Here is a 25,769-nt window from a genome sequence, read left to right as displayed (position 1 = left end):
TACTATATTTGTGGGACACCATCAATCAGACTAAAATATGCATTATGGGAGTTTCAGAGGAAAGATAAAAAAAGAGACTGGAAGGAAGAGAAGGATAGGTTATTTGAAGAAATATTGGCAAAATTACAAAACTTGATAGAAAACATGAATCTGCTTTTCCAAGATGCCCAACAACTCCAAATATTCAATCCAAAGACATCCACTGAGATATTATAATCAAGTTGTCAAAAGGGGAAATTTTGAAAGTAGCAAAAAAGAAGTACCTTGTCATGTACAAGAGATTTTCAATATGATTAACTGACTTCGCATCAGAAGCCACAGAGGTCAGAAGGCAGTGAGATAATAAATACAGTTAAAATAGTAAAAGGAAAAAAGACCCACCAACCAGGAATTCTGCATGTGGCAAATCTTTTCTTCAAAAATTAAGGTAAAAGCCGGGTGCAGTGGTGCACACCTGAAATCCCAGCCAATGGGGGACTGAGGCAGGAGGATTGCAAGTTCAAAGACAGCCTCAGTAAAAGTGAGGTGCTAAGCAATTCAGTGAGAGTCTGTCTCTAAATAAAATACAAAACAGGGCTGTGGATGTGGCTCAGTGGTTGAGTGTCCTTGAGTTCAATCCCCAGTTAAGCAGCATACTATTAAAAAATTAATCAAAAAAAGGAAGAAGGTAAAACTAAGACTTTTCCCAGATAAACAAAATCTAAGGAAGCTTGTAATTAATAGATCTACCCTACAATAAATGTTAAAGGGAGTACTTGGACTGAAATAAAAGTTCACTGGAAAGTAAGTCGAAGTCAGGCAAATAAATAAATACCAATAACAAATATAACTACAAAGGTAAATATAAAAGCCTAATATTTTATATTTTGGCTTATAACTACTCTTTTGTTTCCTAAATAATCAGTAATAACTAATTAAAAGTATAAAGTAAAACAAAAGACATAGGGAATTAAAATGATACACTAGAAAAAACTTAAACATAAAAGTAGGCAGTAACAGAGGAAAAATAAAGATGTAAGATACACTTAGAAAATAACAGGAAGTAAAAGTTACTATGAAAGTCAAAGATGGGTATTGTATATTGACAAAAAGCTCAATAAATTAAGGAGATACAGCAATTATAAACATACATGCACTAAAAAACAGAACCCAAGATATGTGAAGAAAACATTGATGGAATTAAAAAGGAAAATGAATAGTTCTAAATGATAGTTGGAAACTTCAATACTTGATAGAATAGACAGAGTATCAATAAGGAAATAGGGGACTTAAGCAACACCATAAATCAACTAGACTTAAAGGATTTTATGAAAACACTATCCAACAACAGCAGAATGGATAGTCTTATAGGCACATAGGACATTCTCCAGGATGACAATATATTAAGACAGAAAGCAATTGCCAATATATTTTTAAATGTTGATGCCTACAAAAAAAATGTTCTCTGACCACAGGTAAATGAAGATAGAAGTCAATAACAAAAGGAAATAGAAAATACACAAATATGTGAAAATTAAGCAGCATACTATTAAAAAATGAATGGATCAAAGAAATTGGTATGAAAATTATAAAGTATTTTTCTATAAATAAAAAAAATAAACAAACCAAAACTTATAGGATGCTACTCACACAGTGACTAGAAAAAAATGTATAGCTGGATAGCTATAAGTACATATTTTATAAAAGAACAATAATCACAAATCAACATCATAACCTTACATCTTAAGGAAATAGAAAAAGAAGAGCAAACCAACTCCAAAGATAGCAGGAGGAAGACAATAATAAAGATTAGTACAGAATAAAATAGAGAATAGAAAACAATAGAGATAATCATCAAAAGCAATTATTGCTTCTTTGATATAATCAAGAACATTGACAAAATTTTAGCTATATAAATTTATGGAAAAAGAAAAAAGATACAGAAACTAAAATCAGAAATGAAAGGGGGACATTATTACTGACCTTACAAAAATTGAAAAAGTTTAAAAGAATATTGAGGACAATTGTACACCAACAAATGAGATAATCTCAATAAAATGGACAAATTCCTAGAAACACAAAAATTACCTGAAGAAATTTTTAAAAATCTTAACAGACCCCTCATAAGTAAAGAGACTCAATCAGCAATCAAAACCTCCATAATATCAACACTGATAACAATTTTTTGGATATGCTCCCAAAAGATAACAAGTGTTAGGATTTGGAGCAAAGAGAACATTTGTGCACTGTGGATGGGAATGTAAATTAGTACAGTCATTGTTTAAAACTCTATAGAGGTTGCTCAAAAAATTAAAAACAGAAGTGCCACAAGATCCAGAATCCCACTACTACCTATATATCCAACAGAAATGAAATCAGTACATTGAAGAGGTATCTGCACTGTCACCTTCATTGCAGTATTATTCACAATAGTCAAGAGATGCAATCAATCTAAGTTCCACCAACTGATGAATGGATAAGATAATGTGGTGTCTATCCATAGTGATATACTATTCAGCCTTAGAAAAGAGAAGATCCTTTCATTTTCCATACATGGATAAACCTGGAGGATGTTATTCTAAGTGAAAAACTCCAGGCAGAGAAATAAATAACACATGTGGAATCTTAAAAAGATCAAATACACAGAAAAAGAGAATAGGATAGTAGGTATGTGGGCTGGGGTAGGAGTGGGGGAAGCAAGAGGAAGCTATTGGTAAAAGGATATAAAATTTCAGTTAGATAGAAAGAATTAGGTTAAGAGAGCTAGATTACAACACTGACCATAGTTAATAATAATGGAGTATATACTTGAAAATCACCAAGAGAGTAGATTTTAAGTGTTTTCACCACAAACAAACAATAAATATGTGAGGTAATGTATATGTTACTTAGCTTGATCTAGCCATTCCACAATGCATACATATTTCAAAACATCATGCATACCACATGTGTGTGTGTGTGTGTGTGTATAATTCAAAAACACTTCCAACAAAGTAAATTCTTGAAGCAGATAAATTCTACCAAACAGATTTTAAAAAGAATAAATGCCAATCCTACCCAACTCTTTCAAAAAACAAAAAAGAGGCTAATTCCTAGCATATTATACCACAGTTAGACAAAGATGACAATAAAAGATAATTTCAAGTTAATATCCTTATTAATATACATGTAAAAATCCTCAATAAAATACTATCACACTGAATCTGATAGCACATTATATGGATTATATTCCATGATAAAATGAAATTTGACTGAAGAAGACAAGAGGCAGTTCAACATAAAAAAAAATCAACACATTAATAGAAGAAAGGTAAAAAAATACATGATGATTTCATTAGACATAGAAAATACATTTAACAAGATTCAACTCTCTTTCATAATAAAATACATTCATCAATTGAGGCATAGAATGGAACTTTCTCATCATGATGGAAATATTAACATTGATGAGAAAAAATAACTAACATCATACTTACGATGAAAGACTGAATGATTTTCCCAAAGATCAGGAACAAGATATGAATTCCTCTTTCACCACTGCTACTCAGTATTACACTAGAAGCCTTCAGCAGGACAATTAGGCAATAAAAAGTAATTAAAGGTATTCAAATTGGAAAGGAAGAAATAAAATTCTTTTATTTGTAGGTAGCTTGTTTCTATATGCAGAAGATATCAAAGCTACACACAGACACACACACACAAAAAAAACTAGAACTTATAAATGCAGCAAAGTTGTGGGGCTCGATATCAGCACATAAAATCAGTTTGTCTCTATACACCAGCAATAATAATTCAAAAGGAAAATGAAGAAAACAATTCCATCTCTTATAATATCCAAAAGAATAAAATACTTAGTTATAAATTTCATCAAGGAGGTGAGATATTTGTACACTGAAAACTACAAAATATTGCTGAAAGAAACTAAAGAAGATCTAAATAAATAAAAAGACATCCCATATTCCTGGACTAGAAGATTTAATATAGCTAGGATAGTAATACTTTCCAAAACGATCTACCAATACAATACAACCTCTATTAAAATTCCAATGTCCTTATTTTCAGAAATGGAAATTTGATGCTCAGACTCATATGGAATTACTACAGACCTTGAATGTTGAAAAAGAAAAGATAGAAGATACACCCTTCCCCACTTCAAAGCTTACTACGAAGTTATAGTAAACGAGATATGTGGTACTAGCATGAGACTCAACATATATAATAAGGAAACAAAATTTATAACCCAAAAATAAACCCAAGCATCTATGGTTGGACCCATCTAAGTTGGACCCTCTACTGAGTCAGTATTCCATATACAAATATTAACTCAAAATGGATCAATGACTAAATATAAAAGCTAAAACTCTAAAGCTCCTAAAAATAAAACTGTGTGTTAAATTCTCATGACCTTGGGTTTAGAAATCCATCCCTATCAAAAAGCATAAACAACAAACAAAAACAGAAAATTAGACCCCATAAACATTAAAATTTTGTACAACAAAGAATGTTAGCAAAAAAAATGAACAAGAAATCTATAGGATGGGAGAAATGTTAGTAAGTCATGCATCTGATAAGAATTTAGTATCCAGAGTATATAAGGAATTTTTATAATTCAACAGCAAAAGACAAACAACCCCATTAAAGAATGGACAAAGGAGTTGGATAGACATTTTTCAAAAGAAGAAATGCAAACGGCCAATGAGTACACAAAAAGTTGTTCAACATCATTGATTATTATTTGCAACTCAAAACCACACTAGAATTACTATTTAAAAAACAAACAGGAAACAGCAAATAGTGAAGCTCTGTGGCACAAGCTTATAATCCCAGCAACTCTGGAGGCTGAGGCAAGAGAATCACAATTTCAAGGCTAGTCTGGACAACTTAGTAAGATTCTGTCTCCAAATTTAAAAAAATAATAATAAAAAGGGTTACAGATACAGTGTAGTGATAGAGCACCCCTGGGTTCAATCCCCAGTACTGGGGGAAAAAATAGCCATAGCAAATGAGTATTGGAGAGGATGTGGTGAAAAAGAACTCTCATACATTGTTGATGGGAACATAAAATGGTAGAACTGCTGTGGAAAATAATTCAGTAGTAGTTTCTCAAAAAAGTTAAACACAGAATTGCCATATGACCCAGAAATTCCAATCTTATATAAATTACCCCCAAAATCAGACATTACTACCCTATGTACATATATAACTATATGACCAGTGAGATTCTATATCTTGTATAACCAGAAGAATGAGAAATGACACTCCATTATATATGATGTATCAAAGTGTATTCTACTGTCATGTATAACTAATTAAAAAAAATTTTAAAAAATTTTAAAGAATTGAAAACAAGTATTCAAACTAATACTCGATCATGAATATTCGAAACATTCACAATACCCAAAAGGCAGAAACAACCCTAAAGCCCAGTAGTGAATGAATGGATAAATAAACTGTGTTGCATACCTATGATGACATATTATTTAAGCACAAAGAGGAATGAAGAACGGATAGATGGTACAACTTGGATGAACCTCAAAAAACAGGTCAAATGAAAGAATGGTTACTAGGGGTGGGGGCAGCTGGGAAGGGGGCACGCCTATCACTGGGTGCATACAAGGTGCTATTCTGGGAAGACGAAAACCTTTTGAAACTGAAGAGAATTACTGATTGCACTACATTGTGAATGCCTGAAATATTGCAGAATTTACACTTTAAAATCCAAGACTGAGATCTTAATTAGAATAAGATATGTTCCATGCTTGTGTAGATATGTTAAAATAAATTCTATTATCATATATAACTAAAAAGACCCAATAAAAAATAAAAATGAATAAAAATAAAAATGCCTTTCTGTTCTGGCAGACAAAAAAGATTGATGATTCTATATTATGGGAATTCACCTGATATGAAAAAAGTATATATACCACATGAATTCTACAAGTTGAAACTTTGACTTCTTCTACAATTTGAAAGGTTACATTACATTTTCCAGGAAAAGGAAAGAAAGAACTGCTTGAGTCTTCAACCGTAATTTCAATGACTATAAAACTTTGCAATCATGTTAAACTTTGTTTTACATTTTATTTCACATGCGTATTTTAACAACATTTCTCATTAATGGTTGTTCTTAAGATTTTGAAGAAATGATCAGATTTGCATTTAGCCATTTCAAGCATAAGTGTAAAGGAAAAAGAAATTTCAAGTTTCTCCTTAAAACCTTTGAGAAGATTTTGTTAAGTTTTTCAAACTCCACATTTAATATATTCTCTTATCATAATTACACAGTTGTAAAATGTTTATTTTTAACCCAATCCTGTATAGGAATGACTTTCAACTACTTCCAAATCCATCTACTCTCTAAATACCATTGTTTTCTATGTGTACCATGATGTGAAAGACGTTAGGAAGTTGAGAGTTTTCTGTGCATCAAAATTAATTAAATATTGTCCATTCCATTGTTAAATCTTGTCTTTCCAAAGGAGACCAAAATTTGTTCAAAGGCTATTATCACACCCTCAACTGCTGAACTTCTGTTGTATTTTCCATAGCAAAGTGTTGAATAGTTCAATAAATCCTTGCCGAACTGCACTGCCTCACCAGGAAAATGTTCCACTCTTTCAGGTTAGCGCAGGTCAGGCCTTGGGCTGTTTACTTTGCAGCAAGCCCAACACCATATCCTGAAAGACACACGGTAAATATTTGGCTGTCTAAAGAATCTCTAGAGCTTTCTAACTTCCATGCATTTTTAACTGTGGTCTTGCTGTTCCCCCAAACCTCCAGAAGACTTGCATCTCAGGCTGGAGCCAGCTTGCATTTGCTGACAGAAGCTGTGTCAATAGATGGAATGTGCTTCTTGAACTGGTGTTGTCAAGTGGCCATGGACAGTCCACTGGACAAATGGAAAGACATGATTGCTTTCTCCAAAGAATTTAAAATCTAACAACGATGGAAGTCTATTAAATTTTAAGATCTAATTGAGATCTCCTTTTTACATCGCTCTCATGAAGAAAAGAAATCTGTTGTGTTTTGATTTGTTCACTTGTTTCTAATTAAGAAACAAATCAGAAGTCCTAACTTTACCAAAATTGGAGATGTGAACTGTATTTTGTTACACTGCAAGAAAACATGCTGGGAATTTTCTTCTTCTACTAACATGGTAGAAGGTAAAGGGGGATCTCTGCTGAAGCTGGGGGTGGGGGGATAAGCTGGGCCAGATTTAAATGTGGATATAAATTCCTATAAAGTTTGTCTGTCTATGTGGTGTTTTAAAATAAAATTTGTTAGGCACTGTGTTTGCAAAAATGTTTTCTTTTTTTTTTCTTAATTACACAGAATAAACAATAGCTCATAGAGAGAAAGGACAAATGAGGACGGACAGAGATCGTTGCCAGGTCTTCAGGCTATTTCAACTCACAGAATGAGAGAGGAAGGAGTCAGTATATATGGACTCAGTCTCTCTGGTGGTCCAGCATTTCCACCAAGGTGCTACCCACAAACCTCAGAAGCACACACCTAGTTAAAGCTAGCCACACGCACTTATTTCTGGACAGAACTCTGTGACCCATATTGAACATACACTTGCCTTTTTTGTTGTTGTTGTTGTTTTTGTCCACCCTGTCACTGGGGCCTGCACTAGGAATGCTCACTATACATGATGACTGTGTCGTCCTGGGGAACAGGCTCTAGAGCTTGTCGTTGTCCTCATGCAAGTGTTATACCTAACACCAAGACACTTCTGGAATTTTTTGACAATAAACTAGCATGTCATTGAGACTTTAAGGGGGATGCTAAGATGGAAGAGGATGAATGGGAAGGACAAGCCAAAGGCACTGCCCTTAGCTGACCAGAGGAAGAAAATGAAGCTGAAGAAATTACCCTCTTGAATCAATTTCTTTACTGTGCCATTTGCATCTTACCAAAAAGGGGGGAAAGAAAAAAGAGGGATGAGAGAATGTGAGAAGCAAAAGAAAAAAGATTTTCATTTCTGAAATACAATTGTTTTTCAGCAAGGATATTTCAATCAAAGATACCCTCCCCCTTGCAGAGAGCACTGGACAAGGAAAAGCAATACAGAAACCATAGCCCATCCCTCCACTTTGCACCAATGCTCCAAAATGCCATCTGTTGCTCTAATTCAAAAGTAAGTTGATGAGAGAGCCCCAGTTTTTTGGCCCTCAGACCCATTCTCTTTCCACCTCAACACATGACATAATCAATAAGAAAATTCCAAACCTAAAATGTATCTCACACTGGGAACTTTTCTATTTCCATTAACCAGACATTCAGAAATGGAGGACAAATAACCTTTGGCCTAAACAGCAAATGAGTTCTGCTGATAAAAATGCACCAAACAAAAAAATCTTTTATTTATATTCTGTGTTTGCCTATCTACTCTGACGTTATTGTCCACCTCTCACCATTGTTTATCAATACATGGAAAATAGAAACCACCTATATTTTATTAACACTTAAATATCTAAAATAATATTATAAATTTTGATAAGATTGTTTGAGATTGGTGCAATTTATGTAGTATGCTAAACAGGAATAAAAAAATACACTAATCCTGCTGGGCACAGTGGCACACGCCTATAATCCAAGCAGCTCAGGAGGCTGAGGCAGGAGGATCATGAGTTCAAAAGCCAGCCTCAGCAGTGGCAGGCACTAAGCAACTCAGTGAGATCCTGTCTCTTAATAAAAATACAAAATAGAGCTGGGGGTGTGGTGCAGTGGTCAAGTGCTCCTGAGTTTACCCCTCAAAAATAGACTATTCTCATTCTACCACTCAACCCTCTTCCCCTTATGATCCCAGGAAATAATTCACTTGAGGAAACCCTGGCCAGGGTTCCATGTCCACACTGATGCAAAAATAAATATGAAGGTCTCTTAAATCATTTATAAAATATTGGTCTAAATTTTTTTACAAAATCAGTGTGTTAAATAGGAGTGAAAAATTCCCAAAACTCTGTAAAAATTCTCTAAAGTTCTCAATAGTGACAGAACGAACTGTTCTCTGCATTTTAAAGAAAGATCTAACTAGTATAAATTACCACTGTGGGTTAATCCATTCATTCATTTAAAAAATATTTACTGAACCCTTAGGCTTGGTACTGTCACAGTGAACAGAACCAACAAAAATCCCACATTCATGAAATTAATGTTAGCAATTCAATATCATTAGGTTGGCTATATGCTTAGATTGATCTTTTAAACCCATAGAAAATATGAACTATATAAATACTACTAAACATTGATTTTCTGGTACTTTACAATCTCAATTAGACATGGTGGTAAGGTGAAAATAAGATGGGCTCATTGCAAAACACAGAATTTAAAGCAAAACAAGCAATCAATTCAAGAAACCTGAATGTGCTTTGAACTTACTAGACACAGTTGATAAAGAAATCCTTATTTGAGTAAGCAATTTTTTTGATAAATAACTTTGTGAAACTTAAGAAAGATCAAGAAAAGTAGGCAGATTTTACATAGTCATAATAGGGTGGGTTGTTGCTAGTATTACCTATCTTACTTGTTTATTTAAAGAATAATCTGTAATTTGCTAAAGTTGAGAGTAGAATAGATGTTTGTGGTCCCTGAAATTTTGGTGTAACACAATTATTTAAATTCATATTGGCAGTTACAGATTAATATTGGCCACAGTGTTCAAATTGCACAAAATTGTATTTTATGTAGCCAAGTAGTTAAGCAACTTCCAAATGCATCAGATTTATGTCCAAGTTTAGATCATAGCCAATGTTCAGACGGCCCGACACTAAACTTACTTTATTAAATTTTCCAGTCTCTCTGTTTTGCAACGGTGTTTCTGAACTACTATATTGAAGTAGCTCAGGAAGCAATAAGAACAGGATTCTTTGGTGGGAGGGAAGGGTATGAGTGAGTTGTATTTTTCTTTTTATCAAAACATCATTGTTTAAAAAATGAAAAAGATAAACTTAGGAGGTAAATTCAAGTAGCTCTAATGATGGAGGCAAGTGGACAGGGCTCACTATTGTGGTTCCTACACCACAATCCAGGGCTGAGGGGTGACAATGCAGTCTATTAGCAGCAAGTTTGGAAGAGGAATATTTTGATTCTGTAATGTGTCTGGTTTCCCTCTGTCAACTTTCTCCTTTTCCAATACAGTGAAAAACTTATTGCTTTCTGACACATTTAAATTTTTTTATTTTATAAATTTGTCAACATGCCAGATCCCTTGAATTCATGTTTCTTTCCCTTCTTGCCCTTATAGTCTATTAGCAGAAACAGGTACACTAATAATGCAACGTCACATCAAAAGAAAAAGTGCTCCATGTGACCTGAGTCTGAAAACTCCCCAACCTCTAAAGTCTCAAGTCAAAAATGAATGTATTCTGTGTAGACCTTTTCCTAAAGACTTTTCTCTGCTAAGTAACAGCAAGCACAGTGGCACACATTGGTAATCTCAGCGACTGGAGTGGCTGAAGCAGGAGGACTGCAAGTTTGAGGCCAGCCTCAGCAACTTAGTAAGAGCCTATAACAAATTTAAAAAATAAAACAAAATAAAAAGGACTGGGGATGTAGCTTAGTGGTAAAGCCTCCCTGGGTCCAATCCCCAGCACAGACGAGGTAGGGGGACATGGGAAATAGCAGTGAATATTGGCCTAAAAACCCAGTTTGCAAATTAACAAAAAGGGAAATAGCATCTCTTTTAGAAGAAAGGTCTAGTAAGCCAAGGAAGCTAGCCTTTCAGGGAGTACAAAATTGATTTTATTAAAATATGATTTTAACTGAGTTCTAAATTTCTAGTTCTGATTTAACTAAATTTAACTGAGTTCAACCACCTAAAAATTTGATGATGATAAACAAATGTGCAGTGATCATAACCTCCACTACAGTGGCTTCTGAACATATCTGGAGGTGAGCCAGAAGGCAAGCTAAAAACTGATCCACTGTCCAACATGAGACAGTACTTCTTGGGCACCTTCAAAAGCTATATAAAATATACAATGTTTGTGGCAACAGACGGAGAGGTTTTCTCAAGTCATAATATTCAAAAGACAACACCACCACTACAGTTAACTGTATAACTTGTTAGCAAGTTATTCCAATGTTTGGAGCTTGAAGAAGATGAAGTTTGGAGATATCTCGATGTGGCCAGCACATCTTACCTTGGCCCTCAGCATATTCCTATGAATGGGTAGCCAGTTACCCTGGCTATCCTCCAGGAAAGCAATCTCCCCAATTCAATTTAACAAAGTGCTCTCATAAATGAGGCATCTTTTTCTAGTAATAAACTCCACGGTTAACTTTTAGAGTCCTAACCTTATTGTATAAACCATTTTTAAACAGTTTTTCACTATATATAAAACATATTCCCTGACAGGCAGCTAATTATCTAAATGATGTCACCAAATCCTTGTAGAGGACCAAACCTCTTACAGAACTTCCTCGTTCCAACAGACAAAATGAGGGCCCTTGGAATGCCAACAGCTGTGACTAAAATGAAAACCATTTCTTCTAAAGTTAGTGAGCTTCTTTTATAGGATCTTTGGGCTCTTGCAGGCAGGGGTCCCAGCTGTTGTCCAGAATTTCCCCCACTTAGTACACTGACAGTTTCGCAGACTCTGTCCCTGCAATAGGTCTGGGATGATTAACTGACTCACATCCCTGATCATTTATATAAAACAACACTGTGGACAGTGGTTTTTAAATGTCATGACTTGAATAGACTAATGTGTGACCAATAGAACCTTTTCCCTTATGAACTAATAGCCTAGAAAACTCAGGCATGGTGAAAATTAGGACCAAAAAAAGTTGAAAAGGTAAAAAGCAATTATTTACTTTCCATTATGCAGAGAACACTGTATAACATGCACAATGATGAGGTTAAAAATAAGTTCCAAAAGTTGTATCATCTGTTGGGTAAAACCTCCAAAACAGATCTTAGGATATGTACAAGCAAATACACTAGCAGATGCCTCTAAAAACTCTATTTTACACTCTCAAGGATGCTTTTCAACTAGGATATTTTGCATCCCAGGGGTATTTAGCAAGGTCTGGGGGCATTTTTGTTTGTCACAACTTCAGGGATTGAAATTGACTTGGCATTTAATGATCAGAGGTCAGAGATGCTACAATGTCCCACAAAGCACAGGACAACTCCATGACAGCGAATTACCTGACCCAGAATATTAATGATCCTGAGGTTGAGAAACACTGCTCTAGAGCAGTAGCGTCCAACTGAAATTTAATATGAGCCACATACATAATTTTAAAATGTCTAATGGAAGCATTAAAGTAAAGATTGAGGCAAAGTAAAAATAGAAAATCAGTTTAATAATATATTTTATTTAACCTAATATATCCAAAATATTATAATTTTAACATGGAATCAATAGTTTAAAATACTTGAGATATTTTACATAATTTTTGTGTAAGTCTTCAAGAAACTTTGTGTAAGGCTGGAGTTGTGGCACAGTGGTAGAGCACTTGCCTGGATTTTTAAAATAGAGTTTTATAGCTGGGTGTGGTGGTGCAGGCCTGTAATCCCAAGGGCTCAGGAAGAGGACCTCATTTGAGGCCAGCCTCAGCAACTCAGAAGGCCCTAAGCAACTTAGCGAGATTCTGTCTCAAAATAAAAGGGGAAGGTTGGAGATGTGGCTCAAGTGGTAGCGCGCTCGCCTGGCATGCGTGCGGCCCGGGTTCAATCCTTAGCACCACATACAAACAAAGACGTTGTGTCTGCCGAGAACTAAAAAATAAATATTAAAAAATTCTCTCTCTCTCTTTCTCTATTAAAAAAAATAAAAAATAAAAAAAAAAATAAAAGGGGGACAGGAGCTGGGGTGTAGCTCAGTGATGAAGCAACCCTGGATTCAATTCTAGTACCCCCCTCCAAAAAACAAACAGAGTTGTCTACCACAGACTGATGAGTGTTGATTTCATTAATTGAATGGTGAATGAAATCAAATAAGATATGGCCAAAGAGCAATTTTGAATGTCTTAGAACATGGAACACTTACGTTCATCCACCCTGTACATTTAAAATCTCCAAAATGTACTAAAACTATTTATCTAACATAAGTGCTCTAAATTTTAGAGCCTCTTCCTTCCACACAAAATTTAAAACAACTTTTGAATTGCAAATAAAAAAGTTTCATTGAGTGCCAGATCAGTCAGTCAGCACCATTTATTTAGCTAGCATTGTACATAAACCATTATATTATCCAATAAAAGGGGATTAAAAACAGCTTCTCTGAATTGCTTGCAATCTTCTTGGGAATAAATAAATGATAACATATGAAAATGATTTTAGGACATTTACAAAGCAACATTTTATTGAGTGTTTCTATGAACATTACTTTATACTCTGGGGCATTTTAAAATAATATAGTTCCCTTTGTTGATGTAGGAATAGCTAAATATCATAGAAATCTATTAAAATTTACTGCCTCCAAATCATCCAACTAAGCCAGTTACAAACAATTAAGTGCAGCTTTATTTAGAGCTGCACTCCAAAAAGCTACACATAAGAGTAGTTAGTTACATAGTTTACCCTTTCAAAAATAATTCCTCAAGTGTTATCTTTTCAGAAAAGAGAAACCTCATGGCTAGAGTTCACAAAAACATCTGTGCTGCCACAAAAATTTCACCAAATTGAAAATCAGCATTCTTTCTCACAGCAATGGCACCTTTGTAAGGGCTGGGGGACCCAACCCATTGGCTGATGTCTGCATCTTCTTTTGCCTTCAGTTTAATGCCAAACGTATCCTAAAAAAAGAAGACACTGTCATTTGTATATATTTATCTGGTATTTTGGTAAGCAAGACAAGAATCTGAGAGAAGTTCTTAGAACTTTTAACCAAGTACAGAAATGTGCACAAAACAGAAACACACAATGATTCATTATCTAGAAAATTTATCTCAAGCATCTGGAGAAGCAAAGATAGCTAGAAATATGAGATCTGTGCCAAAGGAACCTGAAATGCATTCTATGCAATCACATTTTTAATTCAATGCTTCATATGCTGTTTTCTAAGAGAATGGATTTATTAGTTTCAAATAATAAAAATTAGAATTCTGAAATTTGACTCTCCTTTAAGGACTTAAAAATCTTATTTACAACTCAACAGTGAAAAAACAAACAACTCAATTAAAGATTGGGCAAAGGCTTTGAATGAATATTTCTCTAAAACAAGATATAAAAGTGGCCATTGATCACATGGAAAGATGCTCAAAATCACCAAATGTTAGTGGAGATTAGAAACTTCTGGAGATAGATGGTAGTGATGGGTGCACTTAATGCTACTGCAATGTACACTTAAAAAATGATTAAAATGATAAATTTTGTTTTAAGTATATTTTACCACCAGCCCAAATTTACTGCCTCCAAATCAGCCAACTAAGCCAGTTACAAACAATTCAGTGCAGCAAAACCCAAGAAAACTTCTGCAAAGGAGTTTCAATTGAGTACATACACAAGTCATTTAGGGCATTCTCTTTGGGTCTTTGCTATGATCCTGTGCTTGATCACTTCCTTGTGCTCCAGAGAGAGAAACAATGGGTACGTACAAAGCCTGGTGGATTTACCTTTTTCCTGTGCACTAAATCCCTCTATTGGCCACCAGATCACTTGATGTCACACAGGTATCTCAAAACCAGAATGTGACCTGAATTTAACGTCATCTCTCCACAGCTGCTTTTCCTCTTTTAATCCTTATTCAGATTTTGGGATCACAATCCTTTTAGTCTTCCAATCCAAAAATCTATGAGCTATTCTTGGTTTCTCCTCTTCAGAGAAGAAACCCTGCATCTAATTCATCAAGAAAAGCTGATTTGCTCATTGTTGGGCCTCCACCCATAGCTCTCCGACACCATTCTGCTGCTCCAGAATGAAGGCCTATTCATCACACTGCACCAAGCCTTCGGCAATTTAGGCAAATGAAGAGGAGACAGGCTGGATAAATGATAAGAGAATGAAGATCTACAGTGATTGAATCTGTTTGGGCTTACCCTATGAAACAAGAAGGAAGACATCTGTACTTCTTCACAAGGTTCTTCTCAATGTCCATTTCAGTTACAAGGTCCTCAACATAAAGAAGGGGAAAGTTCAGAAGCACACCATAGAATATTCATTACATTGTTGACTGCTGAGAAGAAACAGGCTGCTTTTACCTATCCTGAGCTGAGAGCATCTAGATTTTGATTGGATTGTTGCAAGAGCTCATTAGCATAGTGTACCCTGACCTGGAATAGGGAACAGGAAAATGACCAGAACTTACTGGGACCTGAACGGGAGATGAGTTCTTGACAATATTGTCTACATCTGGATAAGAAGTCAGAAGGTTGATCCATCTATATCAAGAACCTTTGAGAGCAAATTCTCAAGTTCAAATTGAAGGAAATTGAATAGAGGAAAACGTGTGGGTGACCTGACTTTATCATGGAACCTGAAGACTTTGATTCTGAAGACAAAGAGGTATTAAACTGGGACATTAATGACATGAAACTGCCACAGAATGTGAAAAAGACCAACTGGTTCCAGGAGTGGCCAGATTCCTATGTGAAGCACATATACAGCTCAGAAAACAGGAATGCACAGCGGCACCTGAGCAGCTGGGCCATGCGCAACACTAACAACCACAACTCTCGCATCCTCAAGAAGTCCTGTCTGGGTGTGGTGGTGTGCGGCCACAACTGCTCTACCAAGGAGGGGCGCAAGGTCTACCTGAGACCTGTGATCTGTGACAAAGCCCGGCAGAAGCAGCAGAAGAAAAGTTGTCCCAACTGTAATGGGCCTTTGAAGCTGATTCCTTGCCCGAGGCCATGGGGCTTCCCCGTCACCAACTTCTGGAGACACAATGGACGCTTCATATTCTTCCAGTCAAAGGGAGAGCATGATCATCCAAAGCCAGAAACCAAGTTAGAAGCTGAGGCAAGAAGAGCAATGAAGAAAGTGCATGGGGCACCTGCCTCTGTCTCCCTAAAGCTGAAGGGAACCCAGGATCCAAGTCTCTTCCAGGTGAAACACAAAGTCAGGGAAGTTTACCTTTAACTTGGTCATTCCAGGAAGGTGTCCAATTGCCTGGCAGTTACAGTGGACATTTAATAGCTAACACTCCCCAGCCGAATTCACTGAATTCTCCAAGAGTTATGGTTCAGGGGGAACCACTGATCTGGCAGACCCGACTTCCACCTTAGACCCCACTAAGCTGTATGAAAAATGCAGATTTTCCAGTAATAGGATCTACAATAGTGGAGACCTGTTTCAGCCTTCAGCCTCTGGAGTCTACTCAGATTATGACAATCTGCAAGCATGGAATAAAAACGCTGCTTTGGGGAGAAGCCCTCTCAATGACAACTATTGTCCCAATTATCCTTTTCCTCTGACCAGCTGGCCTTGTGACTTCTTTCCTTCCCAGAATTCTTTGGAGAACTTTCCCCAGCAGATTCCCCTGGAACCACCTGCTGCCAAAACTAGCTGCCACCCATTATGGCCAAATCCAGGGGGCGAGCTTTATGAAGAGAAAGTGCCTGTGGATTTCAACAGCTACATTCCTTCTCTTGCTTACCATCCACCACAGGAAGACCCCTTTCTGTTCACCTATACCCCCCATCCTCACCAGCAATGCTCCCTGCCAGGCAAGAGCACCAAGTGGGATTTTGAGGAAGAAATGACATATATGGGTTTGGATCATTGCAATAATGAAATGCTTCTAAACCTCTGTCCTTTAAGATGACTTAAATTTTTTCGACAATCCCTTCCCTCCTGCAAAAAACAAAAAAACAAAAAAACAAAAAAAACCCCAAAAAACAAAAAAACAAAAACAAAACAAACAAACAAACAAAAAACTACTTTGAGAAATGGCTGGAAGAATTTCCTTAGGAAGCAGCTTTTAAAACATAACTACAGATAAATGGGAATCACAACAAGTGGTAGGCAAAACATTTTTCATGCAAATAATCTTTTTGCCTCCTCCACCCTAATGCTTCCATCCTCAGTAAGGACTAGAAACTTACCCAGCCTGCTGTGTGAAATGCCCTCTGATCTCCCCACCCCACACTCATTGTTTGGGGCTTTTAGCACCTCTGCTACCTATTGGGTTTCATTGTCACAGACATATATCAAATGGAGCAAAGATGTGAAGAGACCACCTGCTTAGGATCTCCTCCATGCCTTCTTTTTCATAACAAAAAATGACAGAATCCAGAAACAGAGGGTAGAAAGAGCTGCAGAAATATATAAAGATAAATAGTCTAGAATTGATATATTTAATACTTTGTTTAGTAATCAAATTCATTTATAAAATATATATTTTCTAGTTGATTTCTAAGACTTGTCAAGACGAGAAGCATGAACTAACTCCATAAAGGACAGCAAAACTAAATGGACACATGAAGAGAATTCCAGTGTTCTCCTACATTACTCACGTCCTTCTCCCTCCTCCTCGCTGACTAAACCTTTTAAAGGGATTCGATTCTGTCCGATTTATGCTTATTCTTTATGGCACCTAGCTCAGTGCCAAGTTCATAATATGTAAGAACTGTTTGCTTAGAAAAGTATCTTTGGGGACTGGGCATGTTGCTCAATGCTGAGGTGTATTTAGAACGCACAAGTCCTTGGGTTCAATCCTCAGTACCGAAGAATAAGAAAGAAAAGTCTGTACAATTAACATGGTCATGATTAGCTAGCCATATTTGAATGCCAGTTCCTCCTCTTTGCTGAAGTGTGTTAATGCAAACAAATAAGTATTTTTAAAAATAGATGATTTTTTTATTTGTAACAAACCACATGATATAAAATTAAAAAGTAAAAAAGAAAAAAGAAAAAAGAAAAGCTGATTCTCACACCCCTCAGATTGCCCTTCTCCATTCTTCCCAATATTTCTTTAGTACCTACTAGTCTCTCTAGTGTCACTTTATCTTCTTCTTGTCATCATAGCATCACCGTGTCATCAGAGTGACCTTTCTATAATGCAAATATGTGTATGTTCCTTCCATCTTTGAAAAACTAAAATAAGAATGCCTGCTTCTACCATCAGGGCAACTCCTATTTCAGGAAATAGAGCCTCAGATGGAAAGAATATAAAATAGGAACTTAGCTGTATGCAATACCTTTTGACCAAGTTTACAGTGTAATTCTGGCATATATCACTGGGGAAGCATTCATAAATTGAAACTCCCCAGGCATAAACTCATCTCAGGAAAGAGTCCTTCAATTTTTATACTCCTCCCACTCTGACTCACACCCTAAATTTTTTAAATTTTTTAATTATGTCTTTTGTATGTTAAAAATTAATAACCCAAAACCTACAATAAAGATGGCGATGGCATCTGTGATATCACTAAGCAGTGCGCCATCTTAGAAACAGAAAGTCACACACCCCGAGTTTAAGCAGCCCAGTACTTCCTGTGCTGCTGAGGTCTAAGTCTGTGGCATCCTAGGAAGGTGGGCCACCATCATTTGAAATGCAAGTGAGTGTGATGAAAGTCCAAACTTTTACCTTACAATCTTCTAAAAGTCTAAAATATGATGAATGCCCAACCAAAAAGGAGATTTAAAAAGTAAGGATTAAGTGATCGTTATCCACAATTATTTTTTTATTTTTTATTTCAGTTTGACTCAGCTGAGTCGGCTGAAAAACCCTTAGAAATCAGTCAAGAAAGGTACCTGAACATAAGGTAGACATGAAAAAGACCCATAGCTTTCTTGGAAATCCACCCCCACTCAAAAAAAAGTTAAACCATATGAAAAATAGCCCTATTTTCAGGAGCAACAACAACAACAACAAAATCTTAAAAATCACCTTTTAAAAATATGTGGGCTGGGGCTGGGGCTGGGGCTGGGGTTGTGGCTCAGGGATAGAGCACTTGCCTAGCATGTGTGAAGCACTGGGTTCAATCCTTAGCCCCACATGTAAATAAATGAATAAAATAAAGGTCCATCAACATGTAAAAAAAAATTATATATATATTGTTGAGAGCCACAGCCGAAGGGGCCCCAGCAAACTTCCAGCTGCCGGCTGATGATTGGCTCACAGCGGCCCCAGCAACATCTAGCTGATTGGCTCCTCGGCCCCAGCAACATCTAGCTGATTGGCTCCTCTGCGGTGATGCTCATTGGGCTGTTTCCCTGCCCTTTCAGACCACGGAGCTGCTCATTGGGGGACTTTTTTGGCTCCACCACGTGACCCAGCCAATCGGCCTCAAGAGCAGGAGGATTGTGGGAGGTGGAGAGAAGCTTGTGTGGGAGAGAGAGGCTTGTGGAAAGCCGGTGGTGGCAGTTGAGGCTCTGAGGGTTTTTCCTGAGAGGCTGTTTTGTTTGGCGTGTGTGGTTCTAAAAATAAAGTTAGTTTCTTTTGACAAGTGGCTCCTGATTGTGCCCAGCCAGACTGTGCAATATATAATTACAGTGGCCCATGCCTGTAATCCCAGTGGCTCAGGAGGCTAAGGCAAGAGGATTGTGTGTTCAAAGCCAGCCTTAGCAAAAGTGAGGTGCTAAGCAACTCAGTGAGACCCTGTCTCTAAATACAAAATAGGGCTGGGGATGTGGCTCAATGGTAGCATGCCCCTGAGTTCAATCCCTAGTACCAAAAAAAATATATTTTATATATATATAGATAGATAGATAGATAGATAGATAGATATGACTACAGTGGCATAGCCACACCAATGTTTATAGCAGATCAATTCACAATAGCCAAATTATGGAACCAACCTAGGTGCCCTTCAATAGATGAATGGATAAAGTAAATGTGGTACATATACAATGGATTACTCAGCCTTAAAGAATAATGAGATTATGGGATTTGCCAGTAAATGGATAAATCTGGAGAATATCATGCTAAGGGAAATACCTCAATCCCCAAAACAAAGGCCAAATGTTTTCTCTGATATGCAGATGCATATTCACAGTAAGTAGGGGGGCTAGGGAAAAATAGAGATACTTTGAATTAGGTAGAGGGGCATGTAAGGAGGGGAGGGGGTATGAGGGTAGGAAGGATAGTAGAAGAAATTGGACATTATTACCCTATATATATGTATGATTACACAACCAGTCTAATTCTACATCATGTACAATCAGAAGAATGAGAAGTTATACTCCATTTGTGTATGATGTATAAAAATGCATTCTACTCTCATATGTTTAACTAATTAGAACAAGTTTTTTAAATCTTTAAAAAAATATGGGAATGAAAATTATATCATGGTTCTGGATGAGAATATTACATGTCAAAGTCACAGTTAGTGCAATTATAATCAAAAGCCTAACAGGATTTTCTTGGTAATTCATCAATGAACTATTTCTAAAATTTATCTGAAAGAATAAACTGGATATATTTTAAACAAATTCAAAAACATTTTACTTTTATGAGATTATTTATTTATATTTAGCCAAAATTAGAATTTATTTTAGCATCTGACATAGTTCAAAAGAAAAGAAAGATTAAAATAGCTAGGTAGATAATCAAATAATTTGCAATCTATCACTATTTACCAGTAAAAATTATGTACGTTTATTTTATTACTCCTTTTCAAATATAGTTGAGAATTTTTTAATATTTATTTATTTATTTATTTTTTACTTTTCGGTGGACACAACATCTTTGTTTGTATGTGGTGCTGAGGATAGAATCTGGGACGCACGCATGCCAGGCGAGCGCGCTACCGCTTGCGCCACATCCCCAGCCCCTTCATGAAATCTTTAAAGAACATCTTGAAAGCCTGATTGATAGCCAATTTTTATCTTATTTAGCAGATAACATTTCTTTTTCATTTGTAAGCTCCCAATCGGCACATACTATGGTAAACCAGTCTGTATATACATTTTCATTTCCTTTGTTTTTTATTATAAGTGAAATGAATTTTTTAAAAATATCAAGTGAATAAGCTACGTTGGAAAGCACGCTTTCAGCAAGTCCCAGGCAGGCTCATCAGTGTACGTCTGGCCTTGTCACATTTCGCAGCGGCTCTGGGATTTGGTGCCTTTCTCCCTTTGGGCTGCATGAGGTACAGGACAGTACCACTCATCATTCCCACCACCAGGCACGAAGCCTGGCTCAGGCAGCACTTCATAAATGTTTCTTGAATAAATAACACCTAAAGTGCTTAAACAGCCGCACCCACAGAGTGAAGGTGCCGGAAGGGCGGACACCAGGGCCACTTTGTGAGACACCACGCCCTACCTTCATTATCGTTTTTTGCCAAAGATTCAGTGAATCTGTGGGTGGTGCATTTGCTATTTTGTGAATGCAAGAGTCTGCAAGGGGTAAGTTATAAGCTGAGTAAAATGAGAATGCTCCTAAATCTTGATAGTCTGGAACAATAGTCCTAATTTAGAAAGATGAATTTCAGAAAGGGCAAGTGTAAAAGAGTATGCGTGCACACATGCGCACACATACACGCTCCCCACCCCCAGCACACACACACCCCCACTACAAATCAAGGTTAGAACACAGGAGAGGGGCAGACTTTTGAGAACGAACTTAAGTCCTTAGAAGCCACATTGGTACAACCTCCAGACCCTAGGCTAAGGTGACTTTATGGGACTGAATGGTTCTAGACTCACCTTGGAAAGTGACAGAAGGTATAGTGTTTCCAAATGTAATAATAATCTTCTGGGTTTTATGGGTTATATTTTGTTTGGATTAAAATTGCCTAACGTTTGATTGGCATTCTAGAGTTCAATGAAACCAGTTACTGTGTCATTTTTTTAAAGGAAAAAATATAATTTTGTGCCACTAAACAATTGACTCTGTGACTCATGAGAAAATTAAACCTTGCCCTGAGCTTCATGTGAGCATGTAAAGACTCGACTAGATTCAAAGCCAGACAAGAACTTGGCCTTCAGGCCTTTCCCATAACTATGAGAATAGCATAGTTGTGCCTAAATGTAGGTAAGTAGTCAAAGCACTTGTTCTGTTTGCACACTTCAGTGTTTTCTGGAAGGTCTCAAATGTCAGGACATACCATATAAGAGTTGCTCCATCAAATAAAATTCAATTGAGGACCCTTTCTGAACATCAAGCTGTGGCAGCACAAGGCATAGCTATTAAAAACAGTATGAATGACTTCCCAAATAAAGGAACTAGGCACAGTCTATGCCATATCTTAAAATGAATCTGTTTCCCCTGTCTCTCTCTTTCTCTCACACTCTCTTCCACTGTGTGCATATTTTGACACCACCAGTGGAGATAACAAAAACAAGTTTCAAATTCATTTTCATTTTGGACATGTGAAATTTGACTTCTTAAAAGAGAAGCTCAAACAATAGGTCATCGATAGGTTTTTCACTGTATCCCAAGACCATTATTCCCAAGCGATGATAAGCCAAAAAAATGTGGGCCTCTTTAAACACATAGGTACAAGTCTGGGAGCCTCACACAACAATGCTACTTCATATAAAAATTTCCACATACAAACAGTTTCCCCTGCATACCATGGGGAGTGCTACAGAGACAGGCAACCTACAATTACACTTCCAATAAATGCCAATGCACAAAAGAGTTTCAAAACCATCACCACGTATTTCAGCAATATCTTTTGGTTTACCAGACACGTAATTGACTAGTTCAGACTTGACTTTAAAAAAAAAATCAAAATAAATGTTAAATGCCTGGTATGTTTATATAATAGAATGCCAACAGCATCATGTGCTGCAGATAATCAACACCATGATGGAAAGTGGGGCACTAGAGATCAAAATTTTCCATCCTTTTTTCCTCCCTTAATAAGTCAGTACATTTCAGACTGTATAATTACAACACAAATATCAGCTGGAATCTACTCTGTTCTTGATGCAAACATTCATCTCATGGGTTGTGGAAGACCAAAAAACCCTCACTGACATTTCTAGATATTTGGGGGTAGGTAGGGAGAGCAAGTGGAAGGAGATGGTATATTTGTAGGGCTTCCTTGGCTCTGAATGCCTGCTTCTGCTTAATTTATTCATTTTATGGTCCTGGCTATTTGTGCTGACCCTATTTCACCCCTCATGAAATGAAGCCTTTCTATAATTTCAATCCAAAAGCAAAAGAAAGTCCTCAAAGAATTAATGCTTACAACAGAGTTTACTATAAGTTGAGGAATAGAATTGTTTACAATTGTAGAAACAAAAACATCTTCATTAAATATTCAACATTTCTGCTCATAAAAATCTTTCAGCAGCTCAATATTCAAAAATTTCACTCATTGCCTTTCCCAGAATCACCTCACCCATCAGACTGTTCTTCTCTACCCTTCCATGAATACTTCTCCTCCTTTCCTTTCCTTTTCTGTATCTCCCAACTCCAGTTGAGCTGTCAATGTGTCCCATCTTCAAATGTGTCCAATCTACTGTGACCACCTTAGGATATTCAGATCCAGTATGGTGCTCAGCAGAACAAATGTACATCTTCCTAACAGGATTCGCCTTCCTTCAAGGCCAGATGTGTTTGGTTTTGGCCATTTCCTCCTTTTAAATTATAACCATATTTGTTTGTTAAAACAATTTGGTACAGGATTTGAAAATCTGGAGAAACAAGTTGTTTATGCCTTTGCATTATCACAACTTTTTTAGGATATAACATTCAAATAACCTAAATATCCATAGTTATTTTTTTAATTAATTTCCCATGGATGAACTCGTTGGTGAGATTCAGTGTAGAGTATTCGTGTATATGCAAAGGGAAGGGAGCAGGGGGTAGGGGAGGGGAGGGGAAGGAGAGGTACTGGGGATTGAATTAGAAGAAGATATATTCCACACTTGTAATTATGTACATTATACTGTCATATATAACTAAAAAGAACTAACAAAACAAAAAGAATAAAAAATAAAAAGAAATAACCTAAATACTCAAGTTCACTTAGTGAGCCAAGTCTCTCTTCTTGTGGCCATGTCTGTTCAGTCCTGAAAAGACCATCATATAAGCCGCCAAGGGATTACATTTGTTTGAAATTTTGACCTGACTTCTCTGCATAGTGAGCCAGGCTGGCTCAGGGTCTTGAAGCACATCCTCCAGTGAGCTCTTCCACTGCTGTGGAGCTCAAAAGCAACATGGGGGCCATCTGAATAGGAGTGAATTGTGATGGTTGAGAAAAACATTTCATGCTTATTTCCAACTGACTTGTTAGCACATAAATGTTTTCCTAATTACTTTCACATTCAAATTGTTTGTCGGATTTCTACAGATGTGTGTAGCACTAATTTGTTTACAAATTTTGTACATCCTGATTTCATATTTTGTAGTCATGTAATAGATTATAGGAGGGGACAAAATTTTTGACTTTAAAACATTGCTTACCTCATGTCTTGCAGATAGTTACATCTGATTCCCAAACGTGAAGTCTACATGATAACCCAATAGGTTTTACAGTGAGGTTGTCATTGTAGTAATATCAGTTTGGGGTAAATTTCATTTTGAAAAAAAAATGAAGAAGTATTTTGCTGAAGAGTCCGGCTAAAGGTATCTCCTACTCACCTTGTTGTTCAATTCATGGTTTAAAGATGCCCTGGAGGCAAAGATAATTGCTAAGATTTATCCCATCTAGCCTTATGATTCACCAATTCTATGAGTCTACAGTTTGTAATTATAGCATAATGGAAGATATTATTTTATGAAAGGAGAAGCTATGACTTGTCCAAAAAAAGGAATATACATTATAGTAAATATAAGATGAATTAGAACACAAGTTAACAAACACTTTCCTTTTGTATGAACAAGATTTGAGTGAGTCATTTCAGATTGGGGAAAAATGGCTAAAAGTTTGCTTTATTATTTACAACATTTGGTTTATTCCTAATGAATAAATTATCCTAAATTATGTGTTTTCTGTTCTTAGGAAATTGAGCTTTTGAAAAGAAGGGTTTAAATATTTTAATATTAATTAAAATGTTCTTTTTACTTGTTTACTTTAGCTATTATAGAAATGTGTCTGTTCTAAATTTCCTTTTATAATTGATAATTTCTATTTAATTAAATCAAAAATATATTAGTAATGTAGTATAAGTACAAGCAGTTTTTTTTTAAATCAAGCAAGCAATTTGTCAATATGATGAGTAGCTAAATTTGAAACTCAACTACTTTATAAACCAACTGACTTACAGTAATTGCGCTGTATTTTTCCATCATAGACAAAAGCATTTTGGACTATCTTATGAATTCAGAGTCCAGGGAATTCCAATAAGATAATGTCATTGACCTTGAGTACAAATAATAAGTGGTGAATATTGGAATAGGATAATGTGAAAATTGCAAAGAGCTCATTCTCAGACTCTGTCAGAAAACCTGCTAAATCAACAATAGGATGAACTAAGAAAGGAGAACTCTAAAGCATGTTACCTAAAATAGAAAGGCTTCCAAATAACTCTGAGAGATTAAGCGTGAGCCCTCATGCTTATCTGCTGTTAAATCGGTTCAGCAAAAGAGCATCTACCATGGATCCATCTCCCCTGCACCATTTAAGTAACCAAAGATAAATGTCATCTATCAGCTCACTAGTTCTCATCCCCTTTATCCTTTTTTATTTAACTCAACTGAATTTTCCACCATTCTAAAAGCATGCAGCTTCATCAAAAATGCCTGTTTCTGAGTTGGGGTTGTAGCTCAGTGGCAAAGCGCTTGCCTAGCATGTGTGAGGCCCTGGGTTCTATCCTCAGCACTACATAAAAATAAACAAACAAAATAAAGGCATTCTGTTCATTTGCAACTACAAAAAAAAATTTTTTAAATGCCTGTTTCTGCAGGCTACACACTCCACTGTGAATGAGCACAGACGTCGACTTTTTAAAGGGGTGATACCATAGAAGAAAAGGATCATTTGAGTCACACTAT

At 36.3% G+C, this 25,769-nt stretch overlaps 1 long non-coding RNA gene and 1 pseudogene across 2 annotated transcripts in view; one reads left to right on the top strand and one right to left on the bottom strand.

The window, feature by feature from the left end:
• LOC131423873 (uncharacterized) overlaps positions 1-25,769 on the bottom strand; it is a 78,366-nt gene that overhangs the window by 36,732 nt on the left and 15,865 nt on the right. Inside the window, exons 2-3 of one of the 2 annotated variants that reach the window (XR_009225987.1) lie at positions 14,971-15,044; positions 13,650-13,728 (exon numbers count right to left, since the gene is read on the bottom strand). This is a non-coding gene — a long non-coding RNA (uncharacterized LOC131423873). Of the gene's footprint in view, positions 1-13,238; positions 13,729-14,970; positions 15,045-25,769 lie in introns of those variants that run through there. The other variant, XR_009225986.1, reaches the window with a different exon arrangement.
• Positions 15,329-16,697, top strand: LOC124086918 (chorion-specific transcription factor GCMa-like; annotated as a pseudogene).

This window comes from Marmota monax, unplaced genomic scaffold (genome assembly GCF_021218885.2).
Source record: "Marmota monax isolate L192 unplaced genomic scaffold, Marmota_monax_Labrador192_F-V1.1 WCK01_AAM20220418_F8-fsc00012, whole genome shotgun sequence".
Classification (NCBI taxonomy): Eukaryota; Metazoa; Chordata; class Mammalia; order Rodentia; family Sciuridae; genus Marmota; species Marmota monax.
Note: the sequence above shows the minus strand (reverse complement) of the source record. Positions and strands in the feature narration are given on the sequence as shown.